The 12,317-nt window shown below is 37.3% G+C and overlaps 1 non-coding gene across 1 annotated transcript; it reads right to left on the bottom strand.

Moving 5' to 3' along the window:
* Positions 1–295: 295 nt before the first annotated feature.
* Positions 296–369, bottom strand: TRNAP-GGG (transfer RNA proline (anticodon GGG)). The gene has a single exon. It is a non-coding gene; the product is annotated as a tRNA-Pro (tRNA).
* Between the last annotated feature and the right edge of the window lie 11,948 nt (positions 370–12,317).

The raw sequence follows: 12,317 nt of genomic DNA on the forward strand, positions 1-12,317 counted from the left end.
GACCGATCTTAAAGCATATTGTGAGAGCGCAAGATACAGGGAATTTCTTAGACTTCCATACCACAAATTTAGAAAATAGAAAGAAATAAATCAAGGAAAAAAAAAGAAGGGGGGGGGTTATAACTCCTTCCTTTTTTAAGATTTTCCCTCGTTAGTTTAATTTAACCTATTTATGTACAAACACATAAGCCACGTAACACTCGCTTTAAACTAAGCCGTAGTGTGGGTCTCTGTGCAGTGTTATAACATGCACGATGTTACGACATTTCTATAGATAGAAAGGGCTCGTCTACGTTCGGAATAGCAGGATTTGAACCTGTGACCTCCATCACCCCAAGATGGCGCGCTACCAAACTGCGCCATATTCCGTATATCTATCTATCTATATACACGATTATATCTACCCATCTGGTTTAGATTAAGATGTTTTTTATTTTTAATAAATGAACTAACTAAATAAGTGATTAATCTTCTTATTTCTTAACCTATATGCATTTCAAAACTTCTGTTACATCTTATCAAACTATGTAACAGTTGACTTATCGGTCCGAACCAATATACAATTAAGTATGTATTTGTTTCTATTTTGATAAGCCGCTATGGTGAAATAGGTAGACACGCTGCTCTTAGGAAGCAGTGCCAAAGCATCTCGGTTCGAATCCGAGTAGCGGCACGTGAAATAGTGAAATAAAAAAAAAAAAGACAAATTGTAAACTACCTTGATTACTTAGAAAATAAAGTCACCGACTTTATTGGTGATAATCCACTCTAAAGTGATTAATTCGTAATAAATTAAAAGAATAAATTACTGGTCTCCCTCAATTACGACATATACAGGCATAGAGTACATATTTGTTAATATTTCGTTTGTGATGTTTTTTTTCGTAACTTTGTTGAACCTCATCAATTTATTTTACAAAGTTGATAAAATTGATCATTTCAGCAAAAATAGCATGACAATTGCTTTTTTCTGTACTACAGGATTTCTGATTACTCGCTACCTCCAAACCAGGCACTTACCGCTAGGTAATCTGTACGAGTCGCTAATGTTTCTATCGTGGGGCTTCTCCTTATTATATTCAATTTTAGAAGTTAGAGACCAAATTGGTTTATCGCATGCAGTACTCGCACCTGGTGCTATGTTGATTCACGCCTTCGCAACTTCAAGTCTTCCCCAGCAAATGCGTTCCCCCACGTTGTTAGTACCCGCTTCGCAGTCTCAGTGGTTAATGACGCATGTAAGTGCGATGTTGATTAGTTATATAACCTCATTGTGTGGGTCTTCGCTAGCAATAACTTTATTAAGTTTATTCTACGGCAAGGTAGGTAGTGTAACTTTGGAACACAAGTTTGAAAAACAATCTTTCTTTTTTTTGATGAACCCTCGTAAGAATCTGTGGAAACAAACCGGTGCAGAAAACTATTCCTACTTCCTCATCTCCAACTCACGGAAGTGCCAATTGATTAATTGCTTGGATAAGTGGGCTTGCCAAACAATAAGTTTGGGGTTTTCTCTGTTGACTATTGGTATACTTTCTGGCGCAGTGTGGGCTAATGAAGCTCGGGGATCTTACTGGAGTTGGGACCCAAAAGAGACTTGGGCGTTGGTAACTCGGTTAGTATATGCTACTTACCTTCATACAAAGGTGGATAAGAGAAAGATGGGGGAGGGACCGGCCACGACAGCATCTATGGGATTTTTCTTAGTTTGGATTTGTTTCTTGGGAGTCAATTTATTAGGAGTTGGATTGCATAATTACGGATGGTTAGCGTAAAGACCAGAAGGTTAATTTTGGCAAATTGAAGGAAAATAAAAAGGAAGGGGGAGATTAAAAAAAAAGTGGTTTGAAAAAAAAAAAAATTAATTGACAAAAATTTTAACTACATTGAGAAATTGGGGGAGCAGCAGGGTAGCAAAATAACTCCAAAAACCTAAAAGGAGAAACAGGAACAGACTTGCTAGTAAATAGATGTATTTTCCAAATGTCTGTTTCTGCCTCTCCATTTCCTGCAGATAAAAACAATTACAAAATTGCAGCTATTTCGTGTACAGTATGAATCTATTATATTAGCCTTCCAAGAAACTCTTTTCTTTATCCCATGCTTCTATGCCATAGAGGTGGTGTAGTACAAATAAGCTTATTTGTTTGTACTAAATTCTCTAGGTACTCATTTTTTAGCTCAGAACGTTGAGTCATGTAAGTGGGAGGGAAGGGATTTCAGTACTCCCAATAGATAAAATCAAATTTGGGTATAAACCGATACCTAGTATTGGTAGGAGAAAACAAATTAGAATAAATAATTCTCTTGGACCAGGATCAATTGAGTAAGGATTTGATTTGTCAAAAAACCTGTAACCATAAAATAGTTGGCGTAACATTGATAGTAAGTAGATGGGAGTTAATACCGTACCAATTCCCTCTAGCACCGTAATTCCCGCCTTAAAGGCAAAAGAATATTGATTAGAAGTAACAACTCCCAAAAAAACTAGCAATTCCGACACGAAACCACTCATTCCCGTAATGCAAGAGAAGCCAACGAAAGGGTGCTAAACATGGTAAATAATTTAGGCATTGAAATAGCAGCCCCTCCCAATTGATCTAGTAGATAAGTTCGAGTTCTGTCGTAACAGGTACCTGCGAGGAAAAATAAGGCAGCTCCAATCAAACCGTGGGAAATCATTTGTAATATAGCTCCATTAATACCTGTCTCTGTAAAAGAACCGATTCCGATGGTTACAAAACCCATATGAGAAATGGAAGAATAAGCTATTCTTCTTTTAAAATTGCGCTGACTCATTGAAATTAAGGAGGCGTATATAATTTGAATCGCTCCAAATAACATCATCCACGATCCAAGTAAAAAATGTGCATGAGTTAATAATTCCAAATTAATTCGAATAAGTCCGTATCCACCCATTTTTAACAGCACTCCGGCTAATAACATACATGTGCTGTAGTGTGCCTCCCCATGAGTATCTGGTAACCAGGTATGGAAGGGAAAGATAGGCAATTTCACGGCATAAGCCACCAAGAAACCTACGTAGATTAGTACTTCTAACGAAAGGGGATATGATTTATGTATCAAATCCTGAATATTAAAAGAAGGAACCTCGCTACCATAAAAACTCATAGTCAAAGCCGCCACCAATAAAAATATTGAGCCACCAGCTGTGTATAGGACAAATTTCGTGGCTGAGTATAAACGTCTTTTTCCGCCCCATAAACATAGTAGTAAATAGACTGGAATGAGTTCTATTTCCCACATAAAGAAAAAAAGCAAAATGTCTCGGGAAACAAATAATCCAATTTGGCCGCCATACATAATCAGCATTAAAAAGTAAAATAGCCGTGTATTACGAGTGATAGGCCAAGCCGATAAGGTTGCCAGAGTAGTTGCAAAACCCGTCAATATGACAAGACCGAGGGAAAGCCCGTCGATTCCTAATGACCAGTGAAGATGGATATTGTTTATCCAGTTAAAGGTTTCCAACAACTGGATTGACTGATAATCGATTCGAAAATGACAATAAAATATGTAAGTAATTGGTAAAAATTCCAATATGCAAATACCCAGAGTATACCATCGAGTGACTCTGTTTCCATTACGAGGCAGGATTGGAATCATCAGACCAGCAAAAATTGGGAGGGAAACGATTACCGTTAACCGAGGTACATTACTAATCATGAATTAAAAAAGAAATAATTTTTAATAGAGACTGTGTAAGCCAAATGAGATGACTCATACCCAACTTTGGAAGTCGGAAGTTTTGGGTATGAGTTGAAATGAATGATTTAGGGATTAACTTTTCAGTCCTACCTATTAATAAGCTAGACCCATACTACGGTAGTTTCAGCCCCCAAGTAGACACGTACACTCAGAAAATCTGTTGGACAGGCAGATTCACATCTCTTACATCCCACACAATCTTCTGTTCTGGGAGCAGAAGCTATTTGATTTGCCTTGCATCCATCCCACGGTATCATTTCTAGCACATCTGTAGGGCATGCTCTTACACACTGGGTACAACCAATACATGTATCATAGATTTTCACTGAATGTGCCATTGAGTCTGTTTACTCCTCTTAAATCAATATGGTGAATTCCTAGTAGTTACTTGAAAAAAAGAAAATCTATTTTCCCCCCCCATAGCCGAATACTCCCGATAAGCTCTTTTCATCACTTTCAAAATCTATCCAATTAAGTTTTATTTTGTAAAAATTTCTCTTTTTTTTTTCTACTCGGGGATAAGCTATATATTGAAGTTATGGTAAACTAAAAAAGGTGTTAGTTAGCAGATATAATTGGAAGAAAGTATCAAACTAATTTGTTGAGGTGAAAATATTGCCGCCGAGGGAAAATTCAACAACTAGGTGTTTAAAACTGTATAACCTATCAATCAATCACCATTTTAACAAATTCGATTGATCGATACGAGTAGATCTCCTGTTTCGATGTATAGAAAGGGCAATAGCTAACCCGGTAGCAGCTTCAGCAGCTGCAACGGCTATTACAAATAATGTAAATATTTCCCCAGTCTCTCGGTTGTCAAAAAGATTTGAAAGTGTAATGAAATTTAAAGTAATCGCGTTAAAGATTAGCTCTAGACTCATCAGTGCCCTAACCATATTTCTACTCGTAATTAGACCGAAAAAACCTACACATAAAAGATAAGCACTCAGAATTAGTCCTTGTTCAAACGTGATCTATTAAATTTCTCCTCGAACATTTTGATGAGTCAATCTATCTTTTTTTTTTTTTCCCGGGCTTCGATATAAATTTCTATTTAAATAATTCTCCGTCGGTTAGAAAAATGTAGAATTTTTGTAGGGTGCTGAAGCAGCTGATTTCTTATTGACAATAAATGCATCTTCATTGCGTGCTAGATTAATTGCTCCCACTAAAGCAGCTAGGAGAAGTATCGAGAGAAGTTCGAATGGTATTACGAATTCTCCCAATAATTTATATCCAAGTTGTTGGACATTACTTCCGAGTGTGCCTGAATGTAGAAATTCCCGATTGAGGAATGGACTTAAGTCAAACCATTTAGTATTGTGAATCACAAAAGATAATGTTGAAAAAAGGATTGTGCAAGTCCCTGCAGTAATGATATAGCCTATGCCACGGGCAGTAGTCTCAGAACCTGCCGGTTCATCAGTAATCGTGACGGCAAATACGGTTAAAACATTTATGGCTCCTACATAAACTGGCAACTGCGCAGCAGCTACGAAATCTGCATTCGAAACAAAGTATAATAAAGATATACAAGTGAAAACCGACCCCGGAGAAAAAGCGGAATTAACTGTATTGACAAGTGATACTGCGCCTAAACTTCCCAGCAGGATACCCAATTCTACCGGTGCTAAAACAAAATCGTGAATTAATTCTGAGATATTCGTTAGACACAATTACTTAAGTGTTTCAGCTGAATTTTTTCATAGTGAATACTTAATTTTTCCTTTTTTTTTTTTATTTTTAATCTTTATTCGACAGTTTTTGAGCAGACAGATTATCCAAAAAATTATTTGAGCAGGTAATTTGTGTGGCAAATTATGACTTGGGTGCCAAGTTTTCTTGTTCTCAAGATTTATCTCCTAAAAGAATTTCTTGAATTCAAAACTAATTGAATTGAAACATCTTCAGAGGCGGGAGGAGGTAAACGCCCCAAAGCCGTTTGATCAAAATTGAGTTCATGACGATTGTAACTGGAAAGTTCATACTCTTCGGTCATCGACAGACAATTTGTTGGGCAGTACTCAACGCAGTTCCCACAGAATATGCAAACTCCAAAATCAATGCTATAGTTTTTCAATTTTTTCTTTTTCACATCTTTCAGGAATATCCAATCGACAACTGGGAGATTGATCGGGCATACGCGAACGCGTACTTCGCAGGCAATACATTTATCAAATTCGAAATGGATACGTCCACGAAATCGTTCGGATGGTAATTTTTTTTCATATGGATACTGAACAGTTATGGGTAAACGATTCGAATGATCCAAGGTAACTGCAAATCCTTGACCAATGTAGTTTGCGGCTTCGAGAACTTGTTGACCATAATTTTGAAACTTAATTATTGCCAAAAACATAAAATTGATAAATCCAATTTCAAATTTACTTTTCGATACACATTTTCATGTGACAGGGGAGGACAGGTAATGCGTTTGTTTCCATACATTAAATTCAATAGTTTTAACTTGAACTGAAAATGAGGCGGATGCGTCAACTTATGAGTAATATTCGAAACGAAGCTGTCAGCAACGAATTTCCCGAAGCAATGGGCAGTAGAAATTTCCATCCGAGATCTAGTAATTGATCCATCCTGACTCTAGGTAGAGTCCATCTTGTCAAGATGGAGAAAAATAGGTAAAAATAGGATTTGGATAATGTAGTGGCAACCTCTACAATCGGTTTCAACGTGTCGAGAGACTTGTCAATGACACTTGAAGTTGAAACAATTTGTCCAAAATTTTCGACAAAAGGAATTGAGAAATCCCATCCACCCAAATAGAGAACTACTACAAATGGTGAGGAAGCTGACAAATTTAGGTGAGAACCAACATAAAATAAGCCAAATTTTATTCCTGAATATTCAGTTTGGTAACCAGCCACTAACTCCTCCTCCGCCTCTGGCAAGTCAAATGGCAATCTCTCACATTCTGCCAATGAAGAGATGAAAAAGGCTATAAATCCTATTGGCTGACGCCACAGATTCCACCCCCAAAAACCATATTTGGATTGTGTCTCAACTATATCAACTGTACTCAAGCTACCGGATAAAGATAGTCGACGGATTCTCCCGCCTCTATTTCAAAACCGTACATGAACTTAGATCTTCATACGGCTCCCCATCGAGATCATGAAGGGAGTAAATTCTCTAAATTGCAGATAAGAATCTACGCCCCCAATCAATGAGATTCTGTTTGCTATAAATTTGCTTCCGAATCTGTCTCAACCTCATCCAGTTTCTCAATTCTAGAAATTGTAATTTTTAAGCCCTGCATCTAAAAAAGAAAAGGTTGTACCCAACTTTGTTTGCATCACTTTTTCTCCTAAATTGCAGAATTTCAATGAGGGTTATTTCGTCCCAAACATTATCATTCAAGTGAATGGCGTTATACTCGAGAATGAAATGATGTAGATACACTACTCAGTTATCCCTACCGAAGCTGAGTCTATTTCATATGGTAAAGCGGGGAGGGGAACAAATGTGGGAAAGGTAGAGATAGGTACATCTATAAATAGATCTAAATATCCAACTTCATTCCCTTCTTTTTCCAAATAATTTGTTCTACGTATACTATTTAATTTACCCCCGCCTCGAAAATCTCTTGCGTATATTCGTGTTTCTTGCTCATCACTTTTTGTAACTCCAAGGGGGAACAGAAATTGACTGCCTCTTCCCATCCGCTTCGAGACTGGAGAGTGAATCACAGCCTTGGGATCATGCCTCTTGCATCGCTTGGATAAGTTTTCAGTTCGTCCACGAACTATTGGGTTTGACTCCGCAACTGCAAAAACGCTGTTTGAGTTCACCCAGATAACTATTTGGTTATCATCTAACGAAATTTTTACTGTTATTACAAGGTAAAAACGTTTCTATCTTTTTCATTCGTGCTTGGCGAATCGCACGTAGGGATATCGACAGTACACATAGAGCTAGGGGTATTTCGTAACTGATAGATTGAGCCGCCGCTCTGAGACCGCCTAAAAAAGAATATTTATTATTTGAACCGTACCCTGCCACAAGAAGACCCAGGGGTACAATACTTGAGATAGCAATCCAGAAAAAGACACCTATTCCCGAATCGGATAATATGATATGTTGGCCAAAAGGTATTACCAAATAAGTAATAAATACTGGTGTGACTACGACAGCCGGTCCGGCGGCAAATAACCAGGCATTACCCTTAGCTGGAATGATATCTTCTTTTAAAAGAAGTTTAATTCCATCAGCTAGGGATTGAATAATTCCTAGTGGACCTGCATATTCTGGTCCAATTCGTTGCTGAACCCCCGCGGATACTTTTCATTCGAGCCATGCAATTACTGAAACTCCCGTCGTGACTCCCAAAACTAGAAGAAGAGTAGAAGCAAAAATCCAAATTGATTTGGAAAGATTCATTGTAATTTCTAACTCGTCAAAAAGATGAATTAGTTTATTTCTGCAAAATTCGGTACTATTTATCATTCTAACGATCAACCTCTCCCATGATGATGTCTATACTACCTAATATTGTCACAATATCCGCGAGTTTCATTCCCCTAATCAATTGAGGGACAATCTGCAAATTTGTAAAACCAGGTGGACGAATTTTCAATCTCCAAGGAAAGACACTATCATCTCCAATTAAAAAAATTCCCAATTCTCCCTTAGGAGCTTCTACTCTTACATAATGTTCCTGTTTAGGCAATTTAAGAGTAGGAGAAGATTTCTTTCCGACAAACTGGTAGTTGAAACCGTTCCAATCTATTTTGTCTTTCTTTTGCACAAGACGCCGACCCTCTAGATTTTCATATGGACCTCCCGGAGAAGTTTTAAAGCTTGTCGAAGAATATTTATTGATTCTTTCATTTCGTCGATTCGTACTAAATATCGAGCCAAAGAATCTCCTTCCCCTGCCACTGAATCTGCCAATCCAGCTTATCATAACACTCATAATGATCAATTTTGCGGAGATCCCATTGAAACCCTGAAGCTCGTAACGAAGGTCCAGATAATCCCCAATTGATGGCTTCCTGTCTGTTTATGAAACCTACTCCCTGCACTCGTTTTAAGAAAATAGGATTTTTCGTAACTAATCGCTCATACTCATAGATTTTTGGCAGGCAATATTGGCAAAAATCCAAGCATTTATCGATCCATCCGTATGGCAAATCCGCGGCAACTCCCCAATTCGAAAGTAGTTATGCATCATTCTCATACCCGTAGCCGCCTCGAACAAGTCATAAATCATCTCCCTTTCCCGAAATATATAAAAGAAGGGGGTTTGTGCACCGATATCCGCTAGGAATGGCCCGAGCCATAACAGGTGAGATGCTATTCTACTTAATTCAGGCATGATTACGCGTATGTAACTAGCTCTTTCGGGTATCTGAATATTTGCCAATTTTTCCGGTGCATTGACCGTAACTGCTTCAGTAAACATAGTAGCTAAATAATCCCATCTCGTCACATAGGGAAGATATTGCGAAGTTGTTCGATTTTCGGCAATTTTTTCCATTCCTCGATGCAGATATCCCAATATTAGTTCACAATCAACAACATTTTCACCCTGCGAAGCAACAACAAGCCGGAGAACACCGTGCATTGAGGGATGATGAGGACCCATGCTTACTACAACTGGATCAATATCTTCAAGACGAATACTCGTAAATTGCTTCCTCTCCACTAAATATCATAAACCTCTGTTGACCCGAGAATGAGACAACTGCTCCAATTACAATAGGCGATAAATCAAACCCCTGGAGGAGGCAAAAAGATAGTTTTTTCACGCTAACGTCCTTTCACTTTTAATCCACGAATACCTAATTTTGTTAAAACTCTTTCATATAAACCCGTATTTTTCTTGAACAAATAAGCTAGGAGACGCTTGCGTCTACCAAGTAATTTCCATAACCCTATTTGAGATGAATAGTCCCTAGGGTGTAATTCCAAATGGGAAGTAAGCTTCGAAACTTGGTAGGTTGAGTAGTAAATCTGAGAAGCAGTGAATCCCGTATTTACATTTTCACCCGGAAGCTGCGTGTGAATAGATTCTTGTTTTTTCATGGTAATATTAGTAGTAAGCACAACTTCGTCCCCGCCTTGCATCGATTATAAGGGGTTTGACTGCTAGTTGCAGCACTAATTCTCTTAAGATGAAAATCCAGTTGTTTAGGGGGGGGTGGTATAAACATTCCCACACACACCCCATAATCACGACTTGAGTTACCGCATCTGATCTGACCGGCAAATGCTTTAACCTATCCATGAAATTCAAATTCGTGGATAATTGACTTCCAACTATTTCAATTTCAAGAATTCAACTTAGCAACTGAGTGTATGTCACACCCGGTTTTTTAATTTAGAGGAATAGGATACATTCGGATTCTAAGCGTTACAAATCGACTTCCAGTCATAACGCCAACGCAGGATCTGCCTGTACAGGCCGCTTCTTCTAATCGGTGACTGGGCCATAAAAAACGTTTAATCTTTTGAATCCTGATCGGTCTTGGGAGATGGTAAAGGGTTTGTTTTTTCTCAGCATTGTCTATTTTTTTAATTCTTGATATATATTGGGAATATTCTATTTTTGGGCTCAATAGACAATAGAGAAATCGAAATTCCCGCCTACGTCGCGGAGATAAAAGGTCATCGATGTTATAGAGGCAAGACTGTTTACAATTTCGTTCAGTTAATATATGTGACAAATTGGAAATATAACTACCGTTATATACATTTCTGTATAAACGTCTCCTAAATATACCTCTTAATCTCCCTTTGAATTTTAGCAAAGGGTTGATTATTTTATACAACAAATCTTGATCGTCAAATACTAGCCGCAAACGATGGGCTGAAACAACAGATAAGTTATGAAACATATCACGTTTAGTTTTTGCATTAAATTGCAAATTTAGCAAATCTGAATTTACTTCAATATTTGTACAAAGTGTAATCAAATCTTGGTCATCTCCTAGCATTCTCGTGAGAGAAATTAAGTTTCTAAAATTTTTCCAATTCTGTTTCAAATTTAAATTTCCATCGAAAAATGTAGTCCGCATCTTCTCTTTCATCTAACGTGAGATCATTCAACTGATTCAATACCTTTTGGAATCTGCCGGATATGTCTAATACATATCTGTATCGGTAGTGATTTCTCAATAGAGGATTTTTTAACTGCTTTGCCTTTTTCTTTTTTTTTAAAAATATTTTTTGTTTTTGCAATATCTGGATCTAACCACGATAGCAAATCAATTTGCAAATTCAAATTATTTTTGCTCTCCACATTAGAACTCAGAAAGTGAACAAATTTGCTAATTCTGTTTCTTCCTCCTCTACTACTTTTTTGAATGCAACTCTTGCAATGAAACCTTTGCTCCATAATATCTCGTTGCACAGATAAATTTTCCACATCGCCATTTTGTACGGAATCAGTTAGGTTTTGTAGCAGGTTTCTATGTTTACGCAGTTTACTAAAATTACTAATTTTATTCCTGAGGAAAGATTTTTTTGTGTATATGGAATAATAACTGTGTAGCTTGTTTTGAGATACCTGATCTTTCAATTCAGTTATCGTATTTGTCTCAATACTACTAAGTTCACTCAAGCAAACTTTCCACTTCCGAGGTGCTATATTGCGCCAGGCTGTTAATGGTAAGTTATATCTGGAGAGAGAATATAACCATTCATTCCAATTAATTTCATCCAATTTGCAAGATTTATTCAAAAATCCCCAATTCTCTATAGACCTCGCAACCTTTTCATCAAAAAACTCTTCATCAGTTTTGCCAGTCTCCGTATCAAAACACATTGTTAAATCATTTACATGATTATTTCTTATTTCAGGACTCAGAAATTTTGTCGCGATTAAATTGTAATGGACGGGAGTTTGTTTCTCGTACATTTTGGGTTGATATAGGTTTGATACACCGTCGGTTTCAACATAGATGCCACTCTGTCTATTTTTTACTCCGCAATTACTGCTACTTCTTTTATCATTAACTAACAGATCCAGGTTTAAGCTGCCCCTCATACCGATGTTCCACATATCAATATAAATACAGGTTTGAGATGGCAAGTCAAATTGCAACGATTTACTTCTTGTTGATAAATTGCTTCCCTCATTAATGTTATCCAATATCCCTGCCAATTTTGTATACAACGCGAGGAATTCAGTGAAGTAATGAACAAAAATCCTGTTAATTGTGAAAGGCAAGTTTATTAGTACTGAAACAAATGTTTCAATTAATTCTCTGACAAGTAAATATAAACTTAATCCTGCTTCCTCGGAATCGACCAATTGCTTCCGTTCAAATTTGGTGGAATTCACAAGATTTATGTCACCTGATGTAGTATCGCCTGTTTCCAAATCCTTCGAAGTTATTTGGAATATGGGTCATCTATTTTTTCGTCCAAAAGGTTTTTGGAGTCAACTGCAACGATACTCATTAAAAATTCTCTTTCTACCTGGTCCCGAGTAACAAGTTGTTTACGAGTAACATTAGCCGGACTCATTTCCCCACCAATAGCAATAAATCTCTCACTGTTTGAAATTACATTACAGTTAGGTTTTGTCTTTTCATTTACGTAATTGGTAGATGAGGTTTTCATCC

The sequence above is a fragment of the Adiantum capillus-veneris genome, chromosome 20 (assembly GCF_014529385.1).
Source record: "Adiantum capillus-veneris isolate H3 chromosome 20, ASM1452938v2, whole genome shotgun sequence".
Taxonomy (NCBI): Eukaryota; Viridiplantae; Streptophyta; class Polypodiopsida; order Polypodiales; family Pteridaceae; genus Adiantum; species Adiantum capillus-veneris.